This window comes from Trachypithecus francoisi, unplaced genomic scaffold (genome assembly GCF_009764315.1).
Source record: "Trachypithecus francoisi isolate TF-2019V2 unplaced genomic scaffold, Tfra_2.0 Lachesis_group8, whole genome shotgun sequence".
In the NCBI taxonomy this organism is placed as follows: Eukaryota; Metazoa; Chordata; class Mammalia; order Primates; family Cercopithecidae; genus Trachypithecus; species Trachypithecus francoisi.
This window is the reverse complement of record NW_022681473.1, coordinates 22,005,507-22,023,783: the sequence shown is the minus strand read 5'-3', so window position 1 is coordinate 22,023,783 and position 18,277 is coordinate 22,005,507.

Below are 18,277 nucleotides of genomic sequence, written 5' to 3'. Positions count from 1 at the left end.
TTGATGTGGTTTTGAGTTCATCCTGCATGCTGTTTTTTGAAATTCAGAAATATGTGTTCCATATTTTTTTTGGTTGTGGAATTTTTTTCAACCCTGATATCTATCTATAGATAGGACTAGGTGATATAGTTTGACAAGTCACTGAAACTGTTTATTTAGATTCAGCTTTTCATCTTTGGGCATCAGTTTCCATAGTTTATTTTGTCCCTTTCCACTAATTTACGAATATTTCATTCTGCAGTGAATAATCTGCTGTTAATCCTATCTAATACTTTTTTTCAGATATTACATTTTTCTTCTCTATACTAAATAGGATCATTGAGATTCTTTTCATGTCTTCCATTTCTAGACCCTCTAGACTCATTAGGACACTTTTTATATATTTTATTACCCTGTTGAAATTATTTTTCCCAATTATAGGAATATATATTTACCTTTATACACTTGAATATATTTATAACTATTTTTATAACTATTTTAGAGTCCTTTTCTGATAATTCTACTATACCTATAATTAGATGATCAGTTTCTATTAAATTATTTTCCCCTGGTTATAGGATATATTTTTCTGCCTCTTCACATCTCTCATATATTTGGGTTGTATTATGGATATAATGGATGCTATGTTGTTGACTGAATGTTGCTGTATTCCTGAATAAAAAACTGAGTTTATTCCAGCAGGCACATTTCCTTGTTGACTACTTGGTTCTTTTGAGTCTTATTTTGTGATATATCAGAGTGGTTCTAGAGTAACATTTTCTCTAAAGCTAAACAGTGCTACTTCTGGAGCACAGCCCCTCTAGGTTCTCTACTGAATCTCTAGAGTGTTCAACAAGGTTTTTCCACTCTGAGTGGCTCGAACTTGAATGCCTGTCAACACTGCGAAAGTTCAGATCAGCTCACAGCTCCCTGGTTGTTGTTCATCCTTTAGTAGCTGTTCTTTGCTGAGTTATATGGAATCCCACTCTGCACATGTACGGATTAGTATTTGGCCAACGAACCAAGTGTTCTCCTATGCAAATTTCTGACCCTCCTTTCCCATATAACTCTCTCCTGCCCAGTACCCCCTCACCTCACAAATTCTAATTGCCTTATTACCCCCAAACTCTAAACTCTGAATACTCAGTTCATTGGGACCCCTGGGTTCTAGTTGAGCTTTTCCTTCCTGCACTGGAGTTTGAAGAGCATTTCCACACAGAAATCCACTGCCTTGTATATATGATATAAATGTCTTACCTATGGCACGACTACCATATTCTCTATCATTTTAGATGAAATGTCCAAGGCCAGCCTAATACAACTTGTTTGCTTTTTCCTGTGCTCATGTAAAAGCTCTGCCAGATGCTCATCATCACATTTTGTCTTTTAAGCACTTTATATTGTAGATAGCCCATTTTATCTTTTTTACATTTGGAATTCTCACCATAGTGTTCAGACTGCAATTGGTTTTAGGAAAAGGAGATGAGCTAGAAACAAGCCTTCCGGTAGGTAATTAATCACATATAATCAGCATTTATAGCCATTCACAGAAGGTGAGAGAGTCAAGTGGAGAAAGAAGGGACTTCACCATCTTTTCAGGGTTATTACAAATTCTGCTAAGGTTACACTCATTAAAATTGCTATTAACTTTCCTTCCCCCTTCAGGATAGTTAATTAATTCTTCTTTATATTTTAAGATTATAGCAATTAAGGGGAAAAAATAAGAGTTAATACATCCATACTTGGGGCAACCTGATTTCTTTAGGAAATTGTTAAAAGAGCCTGAAAGAAAAAGGTCATATGAAAATGTAGTAAGTTATTCTGCGCCCCCAGCTTAAAAGGCAAATATCTGCAGTCAGTGGATATTTTATACCCACCTCACCAATTTGGCCTCAATTCTTCATCTGTTTTGTTTTCCTAAATAGTGTTTTTCACTTAAGGCTCAGGTTTTATGAAACCTATTTTATGCAACTTCAAGTAAACTCTTTAAGGAAATAAATAGAAAATTACAAATATAAAATTACTAAGACCTTCCCAGGACCTAGCAAGGGACCAGTGAAAGTGGGAAATCTGCTCTTGTTGATACTGCTCTCCAGCAAATTGCATTTTTAAATCTTTTAAGATATATGCAATGACATTTTGTACTCTGTTTTATCTTTAGTCATTTTATATTTTCTGTGATTAGTTCATCCTTCATCTTCTCCATACATTTTCTATAATATCTATGTAATCTGAGTGAATGCCTAATCTTTGAGAATAAAATTGCTAATATTTTTAAAGCAACGTGCTGGGCAATCTTCTAATTTCTTTATGCGTATGAAGTCATTTAATACTGCAAATATTTTGTAAAGTAGATACCATACTATGTTTTCTATGTTTTATAGCTAGGAACACTGACACATAAAGAGGCTCACAACCAGTCAAGATGGCAGAGTCTGTCTGTGAACCAGAAGCAGGCTCCAAAACATGGGCTGCTAAGCATTATGCTCTTCTGTTTCTCTTTGATTTATGGATGTAGAGTGTTAAGAGGATACACATGATTTTCAGCAGTTATCTTAAGTGTGTGTGGGGCTAAAAACACCTGGTCAAATGCTAGTATTGGTTGATACTGAAATTAAGAGCCTATGTAGTCAAGAATGAGATGCCAGAGGACAAAACTGAATATTTTACTTATTTCCCCATCACCATCCTACTGCTATTATCAGATATGTGTTGGTATGGCGATGGGAAGAGGCGGAACTCAAAGGAATAGCAAAAGATCTGGCAGTGAAAGATTGCTTTGAATATGTCATTGTGAATGTTTACTTTGTTCAGCTTCATTTGAGATGTCCCATAATCTATATCCAGGACACAGCAAACATCACTTATCATGTCAAAAACTTTCCTTAGATTGAGCAAAATTATCTCTGTCCTTACAACATTATTCTGGTGATTCTAATAAAGCCAGAACTACTGAGGAGGGTGAAAAAAAGTATGAAGTATCAATAAAAGAAACAGGCCAGCCACGGTGGCTCATGCATGTAATCCCAGCACTTTGGGAGGCTGAGGCAGGTAGATTAACTGAGGTCAGGAGTTCGAGAACAGCCTGGCCAACATGACGAAACCCTATCTCTACTAAAAATACAAAAATGAGCCGGAGGTGGTGGTGCACACCTTTAGTCCCAGCTACTCGGGAAACTGAGACAGGAGACTCGCTTGAACCCGGGAGGCAGAGGTTGCAGTGAGCGGAGATTGCACCACTGTACTCCAGCCTGGGTGACAGAACAAGACTGTCTCAAAAAAAATTAAATAAATAATTTAAAAAATAAAATACAATAAAACAAACAGCTGCAGGTGATCAGAACCCTGTTTAATTTACTTAGTCAAGAAATACTAATTGCAATTATATGAAGGGTACTATATATAAAAATAAATATCTAGATATAATTCTGAAGATTCAGATGCAATGCATTTGAGGTGAGCCCATTTATATTTTTAAAATTCTTCATAGTGACTTTGATGTCTAGCCAGGGTGGAGAGCTGCCTTAGATGAAGGAGAGAAGTGCTATGGCATAGACAGTAGAGGGTTATGGGAGCACAGAGAGGAACGCCCAATCTAGTGTGTGGGGTGGTGAGAAGCGATGACTTTTTTGGTAGACACTGAATTAAAGCCGAGACTCGAAGGATGAAGAGGGTTAAGTAGCTAAGATGAAACACAGTAAAGAAAATAGCATATTTAAAACCCTCAGGCCTACATAAGAATATCTGGCAGAGGACAATCATGAATGGAGCTTTGATTCACTGTGAGGCATGGGGAGGGTTTATGGTGACTAAAGGAGATCTCCTATGGTGAAGTTCAGCAGAAGGGGTCCCAAACTCATGCTTGAACCCTCTTACACCTTTGGGCAACAAAAAAACACAGTGGTTTCTAGTGATTCTAACCAGAAAAATGAATAAGTTATATCTAATCTCCTCCTGGGGAACTTCTCCCTTGGACTACCCACCTATAGCATGCTACATCCCTCAGAAAAACAAAGGTTTCCCAACTGTTATGTCTCATGGAGTTGTTAATGGAAACTCGCCTAACTTTCTTCAGAAGAGATTAGCAACAAACCACGAAAAAAGAAAAAAAGGAAAAACTATGTTTCTCACTTAACACGAAGTTGTTTTCAATAATTTCTATTAACTCATGCTGTTTCCTCACTTACTTAGTTCACATTCCTTGTATCATACTCATGTCTGTGTGGAAAGTCATTTTGTGGGCAGAAAAATTCATTTTAAAAATAAGTTTTAATTATACAAGTAATACATGAATATATTATTTGGATAAATGATTAAAACATTACACATATGTTTTCTTTAACTTATATGCCCATCTTGATTCCTTCCTCAGATGTAAGCACCATTATCAATTTACTGGGAGTCTTTCCAGACTCTTTTTATATGAATTTATAGAAACCATATACCATTAACTTATGGGTTTTTAAATGTATAGAAATATACATAAATAATCTCATCCTGGATTTCTGTCTTTTTCACACAATAATTTTTTCTAGGAGATTAAGCAATGCCTTCTGTAAAATAGAAGTCTGATAAATAAATAAATAATGAATGACTAATTTCAAAGATGAATGATTTCAGGCCCCTCAGTGGAACAGACCTAAATTTGAATCTTAGCTCAACAACTTATGCATAATTTGACTTTGGTCAAATCACAACTTCCTTTAAGCCATTTATTTATCTTTAAAATGGAGATGATACTACTTATTTCACAGGATTATTGTAGTGAAATACCTAGAATAGCATCTGTCCTAGAAAAAAATAATGTTGACTGTATCTTCACCTGATCTTCATTCACTCTTAATGCCTGCTATAGCACTCTTCTCCTTCTAATCCAATGGGTGGCTGATGGTTGATATGGTTTGGCTCTGTCCCCACCAAAATCTCATCTCAGATCATAATCCAAATTGTAATCCCCACATGTGGAGGGAGGGACCTGGTGGGAGGTGATGGGATCATGGGGGTGGTTTTCCCCATGCTATTCTCGTCATAGTGAGAGCATTCTCACAAGAGCTGATGGTTTTAAAGTGTGACACTTCCTTGTGTCTCTCCTCTACTACCGCCTTGTGAAGAAGATGACTGCCTCCCCATCACCTTCCGCCATGATTATAAGGTTCCTGACGCCTCCCCAGACATGTTGAACTGTGGGTCAATTAAACCTCTTTCCTTTACATTACCCAGTCCCAGGTAATATCTTTATAGCAGTGAGAAAATGGACTAATACAACGGTCTACAAGCAAAATCTTCCAAATACCGCCTGGAAATGTCCACCTGGATGTCCCCATCAATGTGTCCAAAATCATAATATCCCATCTCAAACCAGCTTCTTTTCCTAAGAACCTACATCTGCTTGCTAGGTAGCATGGTTTCATCTTTGCGCCTTGATGGTTTATTCCACATCCTGACCTGTTCCAGCCACTTCTATGGTTCAGATCCTCCTTGTAGCTTTCCTGGATCAAGATCCTTACCTTGTAATTAACCTCTCAGTCTTCAGCACCTTATACACTAGCTGCATTCTTCATTAGCACTAATTACCAGTAACCCTTTCTGTCATCCAAGATAAGAGTCAGCATCTCGAATTTGGCATTTGGGGCTTTGCACAGTCTGATCCCAATTGGTGTTTCCAAATGTATTTCACATTTCCCATATACCAGTAGCTCTAACAAAATCAGCTGCTCTCTGTGGACTGTTTCCATGCATTTTCTAATCTCTGTATCTTTGTTTATGTTGCTCCCAGTGTATCAAATATCCTTTCTCCCATCCTCATCTCTAAGCATTGAGTTCTACCAAGACAAAATATAATACGGTGAATTTAAACACAATATTTGGAGCCAAACACACATGAGTTTAAATCCTAACTCTGTCCCTAATTAAGTATATAATATCTTTTTAATTTATCTTTTCTTCACTTAAACAGGAAAAATAATAGAAACTATTTCATAGGATTCTAACAACAAATTAAGATAATATATGAAGGAGCTGAGAAAATGTTGGTCAAAGAAACCACTAAATTTCAGTTGGACAGGAACAATAAGGGCTCACTCTTCTTATTTTACAAACTGGTGATTATAGTTAATAAAAATGTAATGCATTCTTGAAAATTACTAAAAGAGTAGATTTCAAGTGTTCTCACCACAAAAATAAATGAAAAGTAAGTGAGGTAACGCGTATGCTGGCTAGCTTGATTTAGTCACTCCACATGTATACATATTTCAAAACATGCTATACACAATAAATATATACAGTTTTTGTCAATTAAGATAAATAAATAAAAATAATCCTACGCATATCTTTACTCCTTCATATTGCCTTAGATTCTTCCTATGAACAAAGCTAGGCACATTAGTCCCCACACAAATCACCAACATGGCCAGTGCAAGGCCCCATTAAGGATACAAAGATGGACTGCTGAGAGAGATGGATCCCCCCAGTCCCCATGCAGGAGGGTTTGCCTAAGACAAAAGAGAAAGAGAGAGAGAAAAAGAGAGGGGGGGGAGGAAGAGAAGGAGAGAGGGAGAGAAAGGGAGAGAGAGAGCATATATAAAATTAGACAGAAAACTGGCGCTAGGTTATTAACTGTCACTATCAATGCTATTTAATGTCTACTTCAAACAGTATTCCTTCCATGAGGTCCTCCCTAATCCTACAAGATATAAGTTATTTCTGAACAGCAGCACCATTTCAATTGTGCCCCCTTTAAGGTTTATAACTTTGTACATTACTGGGTAATTACATTTTCATCAAGCATAATTTTGAACCCAAAACTGCAATGGGTTTTCCAAAGGATTTGTGAGTCTGTTTTAATTATATAAGAAAGTATCAAAGAAGTAGTTTAGATGTGATGAATACATGTTTCTAAAATGTCTTGATTTTTTAAAGAAATATGGCACAGATCGTTGGAAATCAGAACTCTTTTAAAACCTCAAACCACAAGGTCACTGCACACATATGAACTGTAACCTCACTGGGGATAACATCCAGCTTTCCTTTTGAGCTCAGCCTGTAATGCTCAACATAGGACATTCACAAAACTTATATGAATGAAGTCCTATTCGTAAAAAATGAATGAAGTAAATAGTAACACCCATCACTAGATTTTAAATCAGATGTTCTTTCCTATGCTAATTGTGTCTCTTCAAGTCCCCTATTTAATGGGTCAGAAAATGATGTTACATAGATAATGTTCACAAATGAGGACGATACAGAGGTTTATGATACTGTGATTTGGAGAAGAAATTTATTTTCACAAACCTTCTCTGATGATATATCTCTGTAAGCTTCAGGGTCCCAATGACCCTTTAAATTAATGATGATTGCACATATAGCTCCAAACCTGATAAATATGTGGAGGAGTATTTTAAAGGAATGATTGGTAAGGCCTTTTATCATCAAAATAATCAAATAATCTTTATTTGAGTAGGTACGATTTAACTTTTGTATGCTGAAGGTTTTTTTTTTGTTTCAAGAAAATTAGGCAAAAACCATAACAGAATTTTAAATGTTACTTTGACTCTCTTTACTCTCCTTCCTGTGCTTTCATGATCACTCAATGGAAAGCAATACTCAACACGGTCTGTTGCAGATAAATATGTTCTGCAACATTTCGTTTCATGAAATTTGGAGCCAGAAAGAAAGCCTGTCTCGTGGAACAGAGAACAGAAAGCAGTAAGATTATTTGTGTGGTGGTAGAAATAGTCCTGAAAATTTGTTCCATGAGCTTATCAGAGGATAATAATTATTAGTAGTTAATAGTAACAGTAAATCACATATAAGACACATAACACATATGATATATAATTTATATATATAATCTATATGTACCTGTATGATTTCAGTATGCTCACCTATACTACTGTAAGAGTGAGCTCTGTTTTTATTACTCATATTACTTAATTTATATTATATAATTCAATATGAAAGTATGTAAGCCAACACCTATAAGCTATTGCATGTTTTTCTTTTTCTTTCCTTTTTTTTTTTGAGATGGAGCTTTGCTCTTGTTGCCTAGGCTGGAGTGCAATGGTGTGATCTTGGCTCATTGCAACCTCTGCCTCCCGGGTTCAAATGATTCTCCTGCCTCAGTCTCCCGAGTAGCTGGGATTACAGGCATGTGCCATCACACCCGGCTAATTTTGTATTGGTTTTGTTTTTGTTTTTGTTTTTGTTTTATTAGAGACAGGGTTTCTTCATGTTGGTCAGGCTGGTCTCCCAGCCTCAGGTGATCTGCCCGCGTCAGCCTCCCAAAGTGCTGGGATTACAGGCATCAGCCACTGTGCCCAACCTACTACTATATGTTTTTCTAAATAAATGCTTCAAAATAGAAATCCTGGGAAATGGGATTTCCACCTTTAAGACTTTGAACTAGATTTCAACAAAGCCTTCAGAGGTTAATAAAGGACTGTTAGTAATTACCCTTATTTTGTCAGGCCCCACCTTCTATGAGGGTAAGAAGCTTGGCAGAAACTACAAATTGGGTATTAAAAAAAAGATTCTGCTGATTAAACCAAACAAAAACAACCATGCTGGGAAGTGTAGTGCCTAAGGGCTGATCATTCCAATCTGCTTTTGATCCTCAGAAGACAGTGAACACAGTAGAGGACAAAAACAGTTAGGACCCTTTCTGAAACTCACGTTTTGAAAAAATAACAATAATTCCAGAAAGTTTTCTTTGCTAGGAGAGTTAGAAATGACAAAAAAAAAACCCAAAGGGGTATTTAATTCCAGGAATATCTGAGCTGTAGATAACCTCAAGAGCTAAATACCTATATTATGACTAAAGAAAAAAAAAATCACAGTTCAATATTTAGAGCAGAAAATGTGTACATTAAGTGTTGATAAAATGGAAGATTCATGTGAAAAATACCAAACTGTGCTTCAGTTGTTATATTTCCACGAATATTGTTCTAAATTGTATATAAAGATTTCATATGTCAGAGATTAGTTCATTGTTATGCTTCTTTAAAGATAATTGGGCGGGCAGAGCAAGATGGCCGAATAGGAACAGCTCCAGTCTCCAACTCCTGGCGCGAGCGACACAGAAGACCGGTGATTTCTGCATTTTCAACTGAGGTACTGGGGTCATCTCACTGGGGAGTGCCAGACAATCGGTGCTGGTCAGCTGCTGCAGCCTGACCAGCGAGAGCTGAAGCAGGGCGAGGCATCGCCTCACCTGGGAAGCGCAAGGGGGAAGGGAATCCCTTTTCCTAGCCAGGGGAACTGAGACACACAACATCTGGAAAATCGGGTAATACCCACCCCAATACTGCGCTTTAAGCAAACAGGCACACCAGGAGATTATACCCACACCTGGCCAGGAGGGTCCCACGGCCACGGAGCCTCCCTCATTGCTAGCACAGCAGTCTGCCATCTAACCGCAAGGCAGCAGCGAGGCTGGGGGAGGGGCAACCACCATTGCTGAGGCTTAAGTAGGTAAACAAAGCCACTGGGAAGCTCGAACTGGGTGGAGCTCACAGCAGCTCAAGGAAACCTGCCTGTCTCTGTAGACTCCACTTCTGGGGACAGGGCACAGCTAAATAACAACAGGAGAAGCAGCAGAGACCTGTGCAGACGCAAACAACTCTGTCTGACAGCTTTGAAGAGAGCAGTGGATCTCCCAACACGGAGGTTGAGATCTGAGAACGGACAGACTGCCTGCTCAAGTGGATCCCTGACCCCTGAGTAGCCTAACTGGGAGACATCCCCCACTAGGGGCAGTCTGACACCCCACACCTCACAGGGTGGAGTACACCCCTGAGAGGAAGCTTCCAAAGGAAGAATCAGACACGTACACTCACTGTTCAGCAATATTCTATCTTCTGCAACCTCTGCTGCTGATACCCAGGCAAACAGGGTCTGGAGTGGACCTCAAGCAATCTCCAACAGACCTACAGCTGAGGGTCCTGACTATTAGAAGGAAAACTATCAAACAGGAAGAACACCTATACCAAAACCCCATCAGTACGTCACCATCATCAAAGACCAGAGACAGATAAAACCACAAAGATGGGGAAGAAGCAGGGCAGAAAAGCTGGAAATTCAAAAAACAAGAGCGCATCTCCCCCTGCAAAGGAGCGCAAGTCATCGCCAGCAACGGATCAAAGCTGGTCAGAGAATGACTTTGACGAGATGAGAGAAGAAGGCTTCAGTCCATCAAACTTCTCAGCGCTAAAGGAGGAATTACGTACCCAGTGCAAAGAAACTAAATATCTTGAAAAAGGAGTGGAAGAATTGATAGCTAGAATAATTAATGCAGAGAAGGTCATAAATGAAATGACAGAGATGAAAACCATGACACGAGAAATACGTGACACATCCACAAGCTTCAGTAACCGACTCGATCAACTGGAAGAAAGAGTATCAGCGATTGAGGATCAAATGAATGAATGAAGCGAGAAGAGAAACCAAAGAAAAAAGAAGAAAAAGAAATGAACAAAGCCTGCAAGAAGTATGGGATTATGTAAAAAGACCAAATCTACATCTGATTGGGGTGCCTGAAAGTGAGGGGGAAAATGGAACCAAGTTGGAAAACACTCTTCGGGATATCATCCAGGAGAACTTCCCCAACCTAGTAGGGCAGGCCAACATTCAAATTCAGGAAATACAGAGAACACCACAAACATACTCCTCGAGAAGAGCAACTCCAAGACACATAATTGGCAGATTCACCAAAGTTGAAATGAGGGAAAAAATCTTAAGGGCAGCCAGAGAGAAAGGTCGGGTTACCCACAAAGGGAAGCCCATCAGACTAACAGCAGACCTCTCGGCAGAAACTCTACAAGCCAGAAGAGAGTGGGGGCCAATATTCAACGTTCTTAAAGAAAAGAATTTTAAACCCAGAATTTCATATCCAGCCAAACTAAGTTTCATCAGTGAAGGAGAAATAAAATCCTTTACAGATAAGCAAATGCTTAGAGATTTTGTCACCACCAGGCCTGCCTTACAAGAGACCCTGAAGGAAGCCCTAAACATGGAAAGGAACAACCGGTACCAGCCATTGCAGAAACATGCCAAAATGTAAAGACCATTGAGGCTAGGAAGAAACTGCATCAACTAACAAGCAAAATAACCAGTTAATATCATAATGGCAGGATCAAGTTCACACATAACAATATTAACCTTAAATGTTAATGGACTAAATGTTCCAATTAAGAGACACAGACTGGCAAACTGGATAAAGAGTCAAGACCCATTAGTCTGCTGTATTCAGGAGACCCATCTCACATGCAGAGACATACATAGGCTCAAAATAAAGGGATGGAGGAAGATCTACCAAGCAAATGGAGAACAAAAAAAAAGCAGGGGTTGCAATCCTAGTCTCTGATAAAATAGACCTTAAACCATCAAAGATCAAAAGAGACAAAGAAGGCCATTACATAATGGTAAAGGGATCAATTCAACAGGAAGAGCTAACTATCCTAAATATATATGCACCCAATACAGGAGCACCCAGATTCATAAAGCAAGTCCTTAGAGACTTACAAAGAGACTTAGACTCCCATACAATAATAATGGGAGACTTCAACACTCCACTGTCAACATTAGACAGATCAACGAGACAGAAAGTTAACAAGGATATCCAGGAATTGAACTCATCTCTGCACCAAGCGGACCTAATAGAAATCTATAGAACTCTCCACCCCAAATCAACAGAATATACATTCTTCTCAGCACCACATCGCACTTATTCCAAAATTGACCACATAATTCGAAGTAAAGCACTCCTTAGCAAATGTCAAAGAACAGAAATTATAACAAACTGTCTCTCAGACCACAGTACAATCAAACTAGAACTCAGGACTAAGAAACTCAATCAAAACTGCTCAACTACATGGAAACTGAACAACCTGCTCCTGAATGACTACTGGGTACATAACGAAATGAAGGCAGAAATAAAGATGTTCTTTGAAACCAATAAGAACAAAGATACAACATACCAGAATCTCTGGGACACATTTAAAGCAGTGTGTAGAGGGAAATTTATAGCACTCAATGCCCACAAGAGAAAGCTGGAAAGATCTAAAATTGACACTCTAACATCACAATTAAAAGAACTGCAGAAGCAAGAGCAAACACATTCAAAAGCTAGCAGAAGGCAAGAAATGACTAAGATCAGAGCAGAACTGAAGGAGATAGAGACACAAAAACCCCTCCAAAAAATAAATGAATCCAGGAGTTGGTTTTTTGAAAAAATCAACAAAATTGACAGACCACTAGCAAGACTAATAAAGAAAAAAAGAGAGAGGAATCAAATAGACGCAATAAAAAATGATAAAGGGGATATCACCACCGACCCCACAGAAATACAATCCACCATCAGAGAATACTATAAACACCTCTATGCAAATCAACTAGAAAATCTAGAAGAAATGGATAATTTCCTGGACACTTACACTCTTCCAAGACTAAACCAGGAAGAAGTTGAATCCCTGAATAGACCAATAGCAGGCTCTGAAATTGATGCAATAATTAATAGCCTACCAACCAAAAAAAGGCCAGGACCAGATGGATTCACAGCTGAATTCTACCAGAGGTACAAGGAGGAGCTGGTACCATTCCTTCTGAAACTATTCCAATCAATTGAAAAAGAGGGAATCCTCCCTAACTCATTTCATGAGGCCAACATCATCCTGATACCAAAGCCTGGCAGAGACATAACAAAAAAAGAGAATTTTAGACCAATATCCCTGATGAACATCGATGCAAAAATTCTCAATAAAATACTGGCAAACCGGATTCAGCAGCACATCCAAAAGCTTATCCACCATGACCAAGTGGGCTTCATCCCTGGGATGCAAAATCAATAAACGTAATCCAGCATATAAACAGAACCAAAGACAAAAACCACATGATTATCTCAATAGATTCAGAAAAGGCTTTTGACAAAATTCAACAGCCCTTCATGCTAAAAACGCTCAATAAATTCGGTATTGACGGAACATACCTCAAAATAATAAGAGCTATTTATGACAAACCCACAGCCAATATCATACTGAAAGGGCAAAAACTGGAAAAATTCCCTTTGAAAACTGGCACAAGACAGGGATGCCCTCTCTCACCGCTCCTATTCAACATAGTGTTGGAAGTTCTGGCTAGGGCAATCAGGCAAGAGAAAGAAATCAAGGGTATCCAGTTAGGAAAAGAAGAAGTCAAATTGTCCCTGTTTGCAGATGACATGATTGTATATTTAGAAAACCCCATGGTCTCAGCCCAAAATCTCCTTAAGCTGATAAGCAACTTCAGCAAAGTCTCAGGATACAAAATGAATGTGCAAAAATCACAAGCATTCTTATACACCAGTAACAGACAAACAGAGAGCCAAATCATGAATGAACTTCCATTCACAATTGCTTCAAAGAGAATCAAATACCTAGGAATCCAACTTACAAGGGATGTAAAGGACCTCTTCAAGGAGAACTACAAACCACTGCTTAGTGAAATAAAAGAGGACACTAACAAATGGAAGAACATACCATGCTCATGGATAGGAAGAATCAATATCATGAAAATGGCCATACTGCCCAAGGTGATTTATAGATTCAATGCCATCCCCATCAAGCTACCAATGAGTTTCTTCACAGAATTGGAAAAAACTGCTTTAAAGTTCATATGGAACCAAAAAAGAGCCCGCATTGCCAAGACAATCCTAAGTCATAAGAACAAAGCTGGAGGCATCACACTACCTGACTTCAAACTATACTACAAGGCTACAGTAACCAAAACAGCATGGTACTGGTACCAAAACAGAGATATAGACCAATGGAACAGAACAGAGCCCTCAGAAATAATACCACACATCTACAGCCATCTGATCTTTGACAGAATAGGAAATATTTGCAAACTACCTATCTGACAAGAGATTAATAACCAGAATACCAGAATATATAAGTAGCTGAAACAACTCTACGGGAAGCAATCTAATAATCTGATTTAAACATGGGCAAAAGATCTGAATACACATTTCTCAAAGAAGACATACAAATAGAAAACAGTCATATGAAAAGGTGCTCAACATAACTGATTATCAGAGAAATGCAAATCAAAACTACAATGAGATATCATCTCACCCCCATTAAAATGGCTTTTATCCAAAAGACAGGCAATAACAAATGCTGGTGAGGATGTGGAGAAAAGGAAACCCTCATACACTGATAGTGGGAATGTAAATTAGTACAACCACTATGGAGAACAGTTTGGAGAACGTTTCCTCAAAAAGCTACAAATAGAGCTATCATATGATCCAGCAATTCCAATGCTAGGTATACACCCAAGAGAAAGGAAATTAGTATGTCAAAGAGAGATCTGCACACCTATGTTTATTGCAGCTCTATTCACAGTAGCTAAGATTTGGAAACAATCTAAGTGTCCATCGACAGATGAATAAAGATAGAAAATGTGGCACATATACCTAACGAAGTACTACTCAGCCATTGAAAAGAAGTAGATCCTGTTATTTGCAAAAATATGGATGAAGCTGGAGGTCATTATGTTAAGTGAAATAAGCCAAGCACAGAAAGACAAACTTTGCATGTTCTCACTTATTTGTAGAATCTAAAAATTAAAACAATTGAACTCATGGAGAGAGAGAATAAAATGATGGTTACCAGAGGCTGGAAAGCATATTAGGGGTATAGAGGGGGAGTGGAGATGGTTAATGGGTACAAAAAGTAGAATGAGTGAATAAGATCTAGTATTTAATACCCCAACAGGGTAACTATTGTCAAAAATAATTTAATTGTACTTTTAAAAATAACTAGAAGAGTATAATTGGGTTGTTTGTAATACAAAGAAAGGATAAATGCTGGATATAATGGATACCCCATTTCCTGTCTTGTGACTATTACACATTGTATGCCTGTATCAAAATATCTTATGTACCCCATAAATATATACAGCTACTATGTACCCACAAAAAATTTAAAAAGAAACTTACAAATCCACCATTAATATGAGAAAATGTCAACCTACTTCTCTCAATAATTTATAAGGCAAGCCAACAGAGAGCTTGATAATAGACAGTAGATAGATGAGAGAATAATGTATTCAATCACAAAATGCACAATTTTACAAAGAACTTGTAAACGTTTGTTTAGATTACTATGTATTAGGCCATAAAGCAAGTTCAAACAACCAACCAAAAATGACTATAATGTAGACTATATTTTCTTAAGTCATTTTAACTAAACCAAAAGTTAATGTCACAATAACTTCATAAAATTATCAAATAAAATTATAAAATATAAAACAACACATTTTAGAAATAACTTACAGGTCAAAAATAAACATTAGGACATACTTCTAACTGAACAATAATAAAACACTTTGCATCAAACGTGAAGAATATCATTATAATGATATACAAAGAGAAATACTTTAAATTCTTAGAAAAAAAGACTAAAAGTTAATTAGCTTAAGATGTTAGATAACAGAACAAGAACTTACACCAAAAAAATGAAGAAAGGAACTGATAAAACGAGCATAATCTAATTAAATTTTAAAAAGCAAAAGAAAAAAACTCAAGATCAAGAAAAAAGTGAGTACAAGTGAGATATATTAAGAATAAAAAGGTCTACAAGGGAGCTAAACAAAGCCAAACCATGTGCTCAAGTCTTACCAGGCAAAACTACAGCCACCAATTACCTGGCGTGTTGGCAGCCTCAGGAGTTTTGAAGCTATCCTCACCCCCTTATTTCATTTTGGTCTCTTCCAATCTAATAACTCAGTTTTTCCCCTCTGGCCTTCAAGCTATCAAGCTCCAGATGCTCCTCAGTGAGGATACCGTCCTCTCAATATTCAACAATCACCCTTTACAGGGGACCTCTAGACTGCCCATTAGTGGGACATGACAGAGACAAAATCCTGCCCCTGTCTCCCTTGAGCCTGGCTGGATACTGCTTTCACTAACTCATGGAAACAACTCAACCCTGACAGCTAGCAAGTAACCAAGACCCACACAGCTGCCACCACCACCCCTCTGTCAGCAGGAGGCAGTTACAGAAGACTGACCTTCATTCCTTTTCTTCCAAAGATTTGGGGTTCTGGACTCTTGAGTGGGAAAATGTTATGGTGGGTAGCTAGTCAGGCACGAGCAGGACAGGAGAGGGCCTCCCCACAACACATACACCAGCGTGTTGGGCAAGCATCAGGTGACGGTCGGGCGGTTGTTAACTAGTTCGCTAAAGTAATAATCGGTCACAGCTGGCGCCGGGAAAGGCCGGCTTCTAATAGAAAACACCTGAAACTGATAAGCAGCTTCTCAATAAGATCCCAGAGGTATGCCAGCATATAAAAACCCCAAGTCAAGAGGTCAAGCTGAGAACTTGGTTTCTCAAATCATCTGTTTGGCCCTCTTCCAAGTTGTACTTTCCTACTTTTCTTTCCTTTCCCTCCTTTCCTTACTGTTCTGAAGATTTTTAATAAACTTTCACTACTGCTCTGAAAAAAAGAAAGAATAAAAAGGTCTAGTATTATAAATATGACATGGCTGATTTTTTTTAAAGAACTATTATAAAAATATGCTAGCAAAATAAAAATTTTAGAGAAATGACCTGAAACTGACTCGAGAAATTTTAAAAATGTATTACTTATTGCACTATGGTAATGAAATCAGTACCTACACAAACACACACTCAAATACCTGGCCTATGAGCATTTAGAGGTAAGTTCTATCCAAATACAAAGAATAGATCATTTTGATCTATACAAACTTCTACAGAGCAGGATGGAAAGGGGAAATATTCCTGAATCCATTTTATGAGCTTAGTATGTAAAATATTAATACCAAATCTGATAAGGTAGTACAAGAAAAAGAAAAACATAGGAAATCTAACTTATGATATAATCCTAAGCACTATCAGCAAACCAAATGAGCAATGCATTTAAATATATCATGTCCAATATGAATGTAACCCAGAAATGCAAAAATGCTAAGCAGTTGAAAATCTAACATAATTCACTGTGTTACAAACATTAAAGATGAGAAGCCATATTATAGTCTTAAGAGAAACAGCAAGAGCATTTGCCAAAAAACCAACACTCGTTCATGATTAAAGAAGCAAAGAAAACAATGAACAAACAAAAAGCTCTTCCCAAATTAGTAATAGAAGAGAATTTCCTGTATTTAGTAAAGGATGTCTTACAAAAATGCACAGCAAATATCGTAATGGTAAAACTTTAGATTTCTTCTAAATATCGAGAAGCAGTAAACATGTCCACTAATATTGCTCCTATTAATCATTGTACTTGATGTTCTGGCCAGTACAATACAAAAAGAAGTATATCTCACTTCAGCTACTGATAATTGTTTTGCTTGCTTTATAGCAAAATTCATAAGCAGAACTGCACAAAGGGTCTTCAAAAAGTTTATGGAAATGCATGCTATGAAAAAACTACACATGAAGTTCAAAAATTTTTTGCATGAAAATAAACTTGTACTAACTTGTTTTAACATGTCTGAACAAGATCCAGTTTGAGGCACTAAGAAAAATAAGATAATAGTGTGAAAAGAGCCCGAGTGAGAGCAACAGGAGCTCTGCTAAAATTGAAGCAAGAACATCAAATTATAATGAAGCTTGGGTGGAGGAATGCTGCAATAATTAATGCTTTATGAAAAGTTTATGGGGAGCAATGCCCCAAAGAAATCAGCAGTTTACAAATGGATAACTCGTTTTAAGAAAGGATGAGATCATCTTTAAGATAAAGCCCACAGTGTCAGACCATCCACATCAATTTGTGAGAAAAAACATTCCTCTTATCTCTGCCCCAGCTGAAGAGGAACCGGCAATTAATAGCACAAACAGTAGCTAGCACCACAGACATTTCAGCTAATTCAGCTTACACAATTCTGACTGAAAAATTAAAGTTGAGCAAAATTTCTCACATCATGAGTGTCAAAACCATTGAACTATGATCAGTTTCAGACAAGAGCAGAGCTTTCAATGGAAAATTTAAACAAATCAGACCAAGATCCTGAGACATTTTCTTAAAGAATTGTAACAGGGGATGAAATATGGCGTTACCAGTACAATCCTGAAGACACACCACAATCAAAGCAATGGCTAACGAGAGATGGAAGTGGTCTAGTCCAAGCAAAAGTGGACTCATCAAAAGCAAAGGTCATAGCGAGAGTATTTTGGAATGTTCAAGGCATTTTATTTGTTGACTTTCTGGAAGGCCAAAGAATTCTAACATCTGTTTATTATGAGAGTGCTTTGAGAGTGCCAAAACTTTAGTGGAAAAAACAACTGGGAAAGCTTCACCAGAG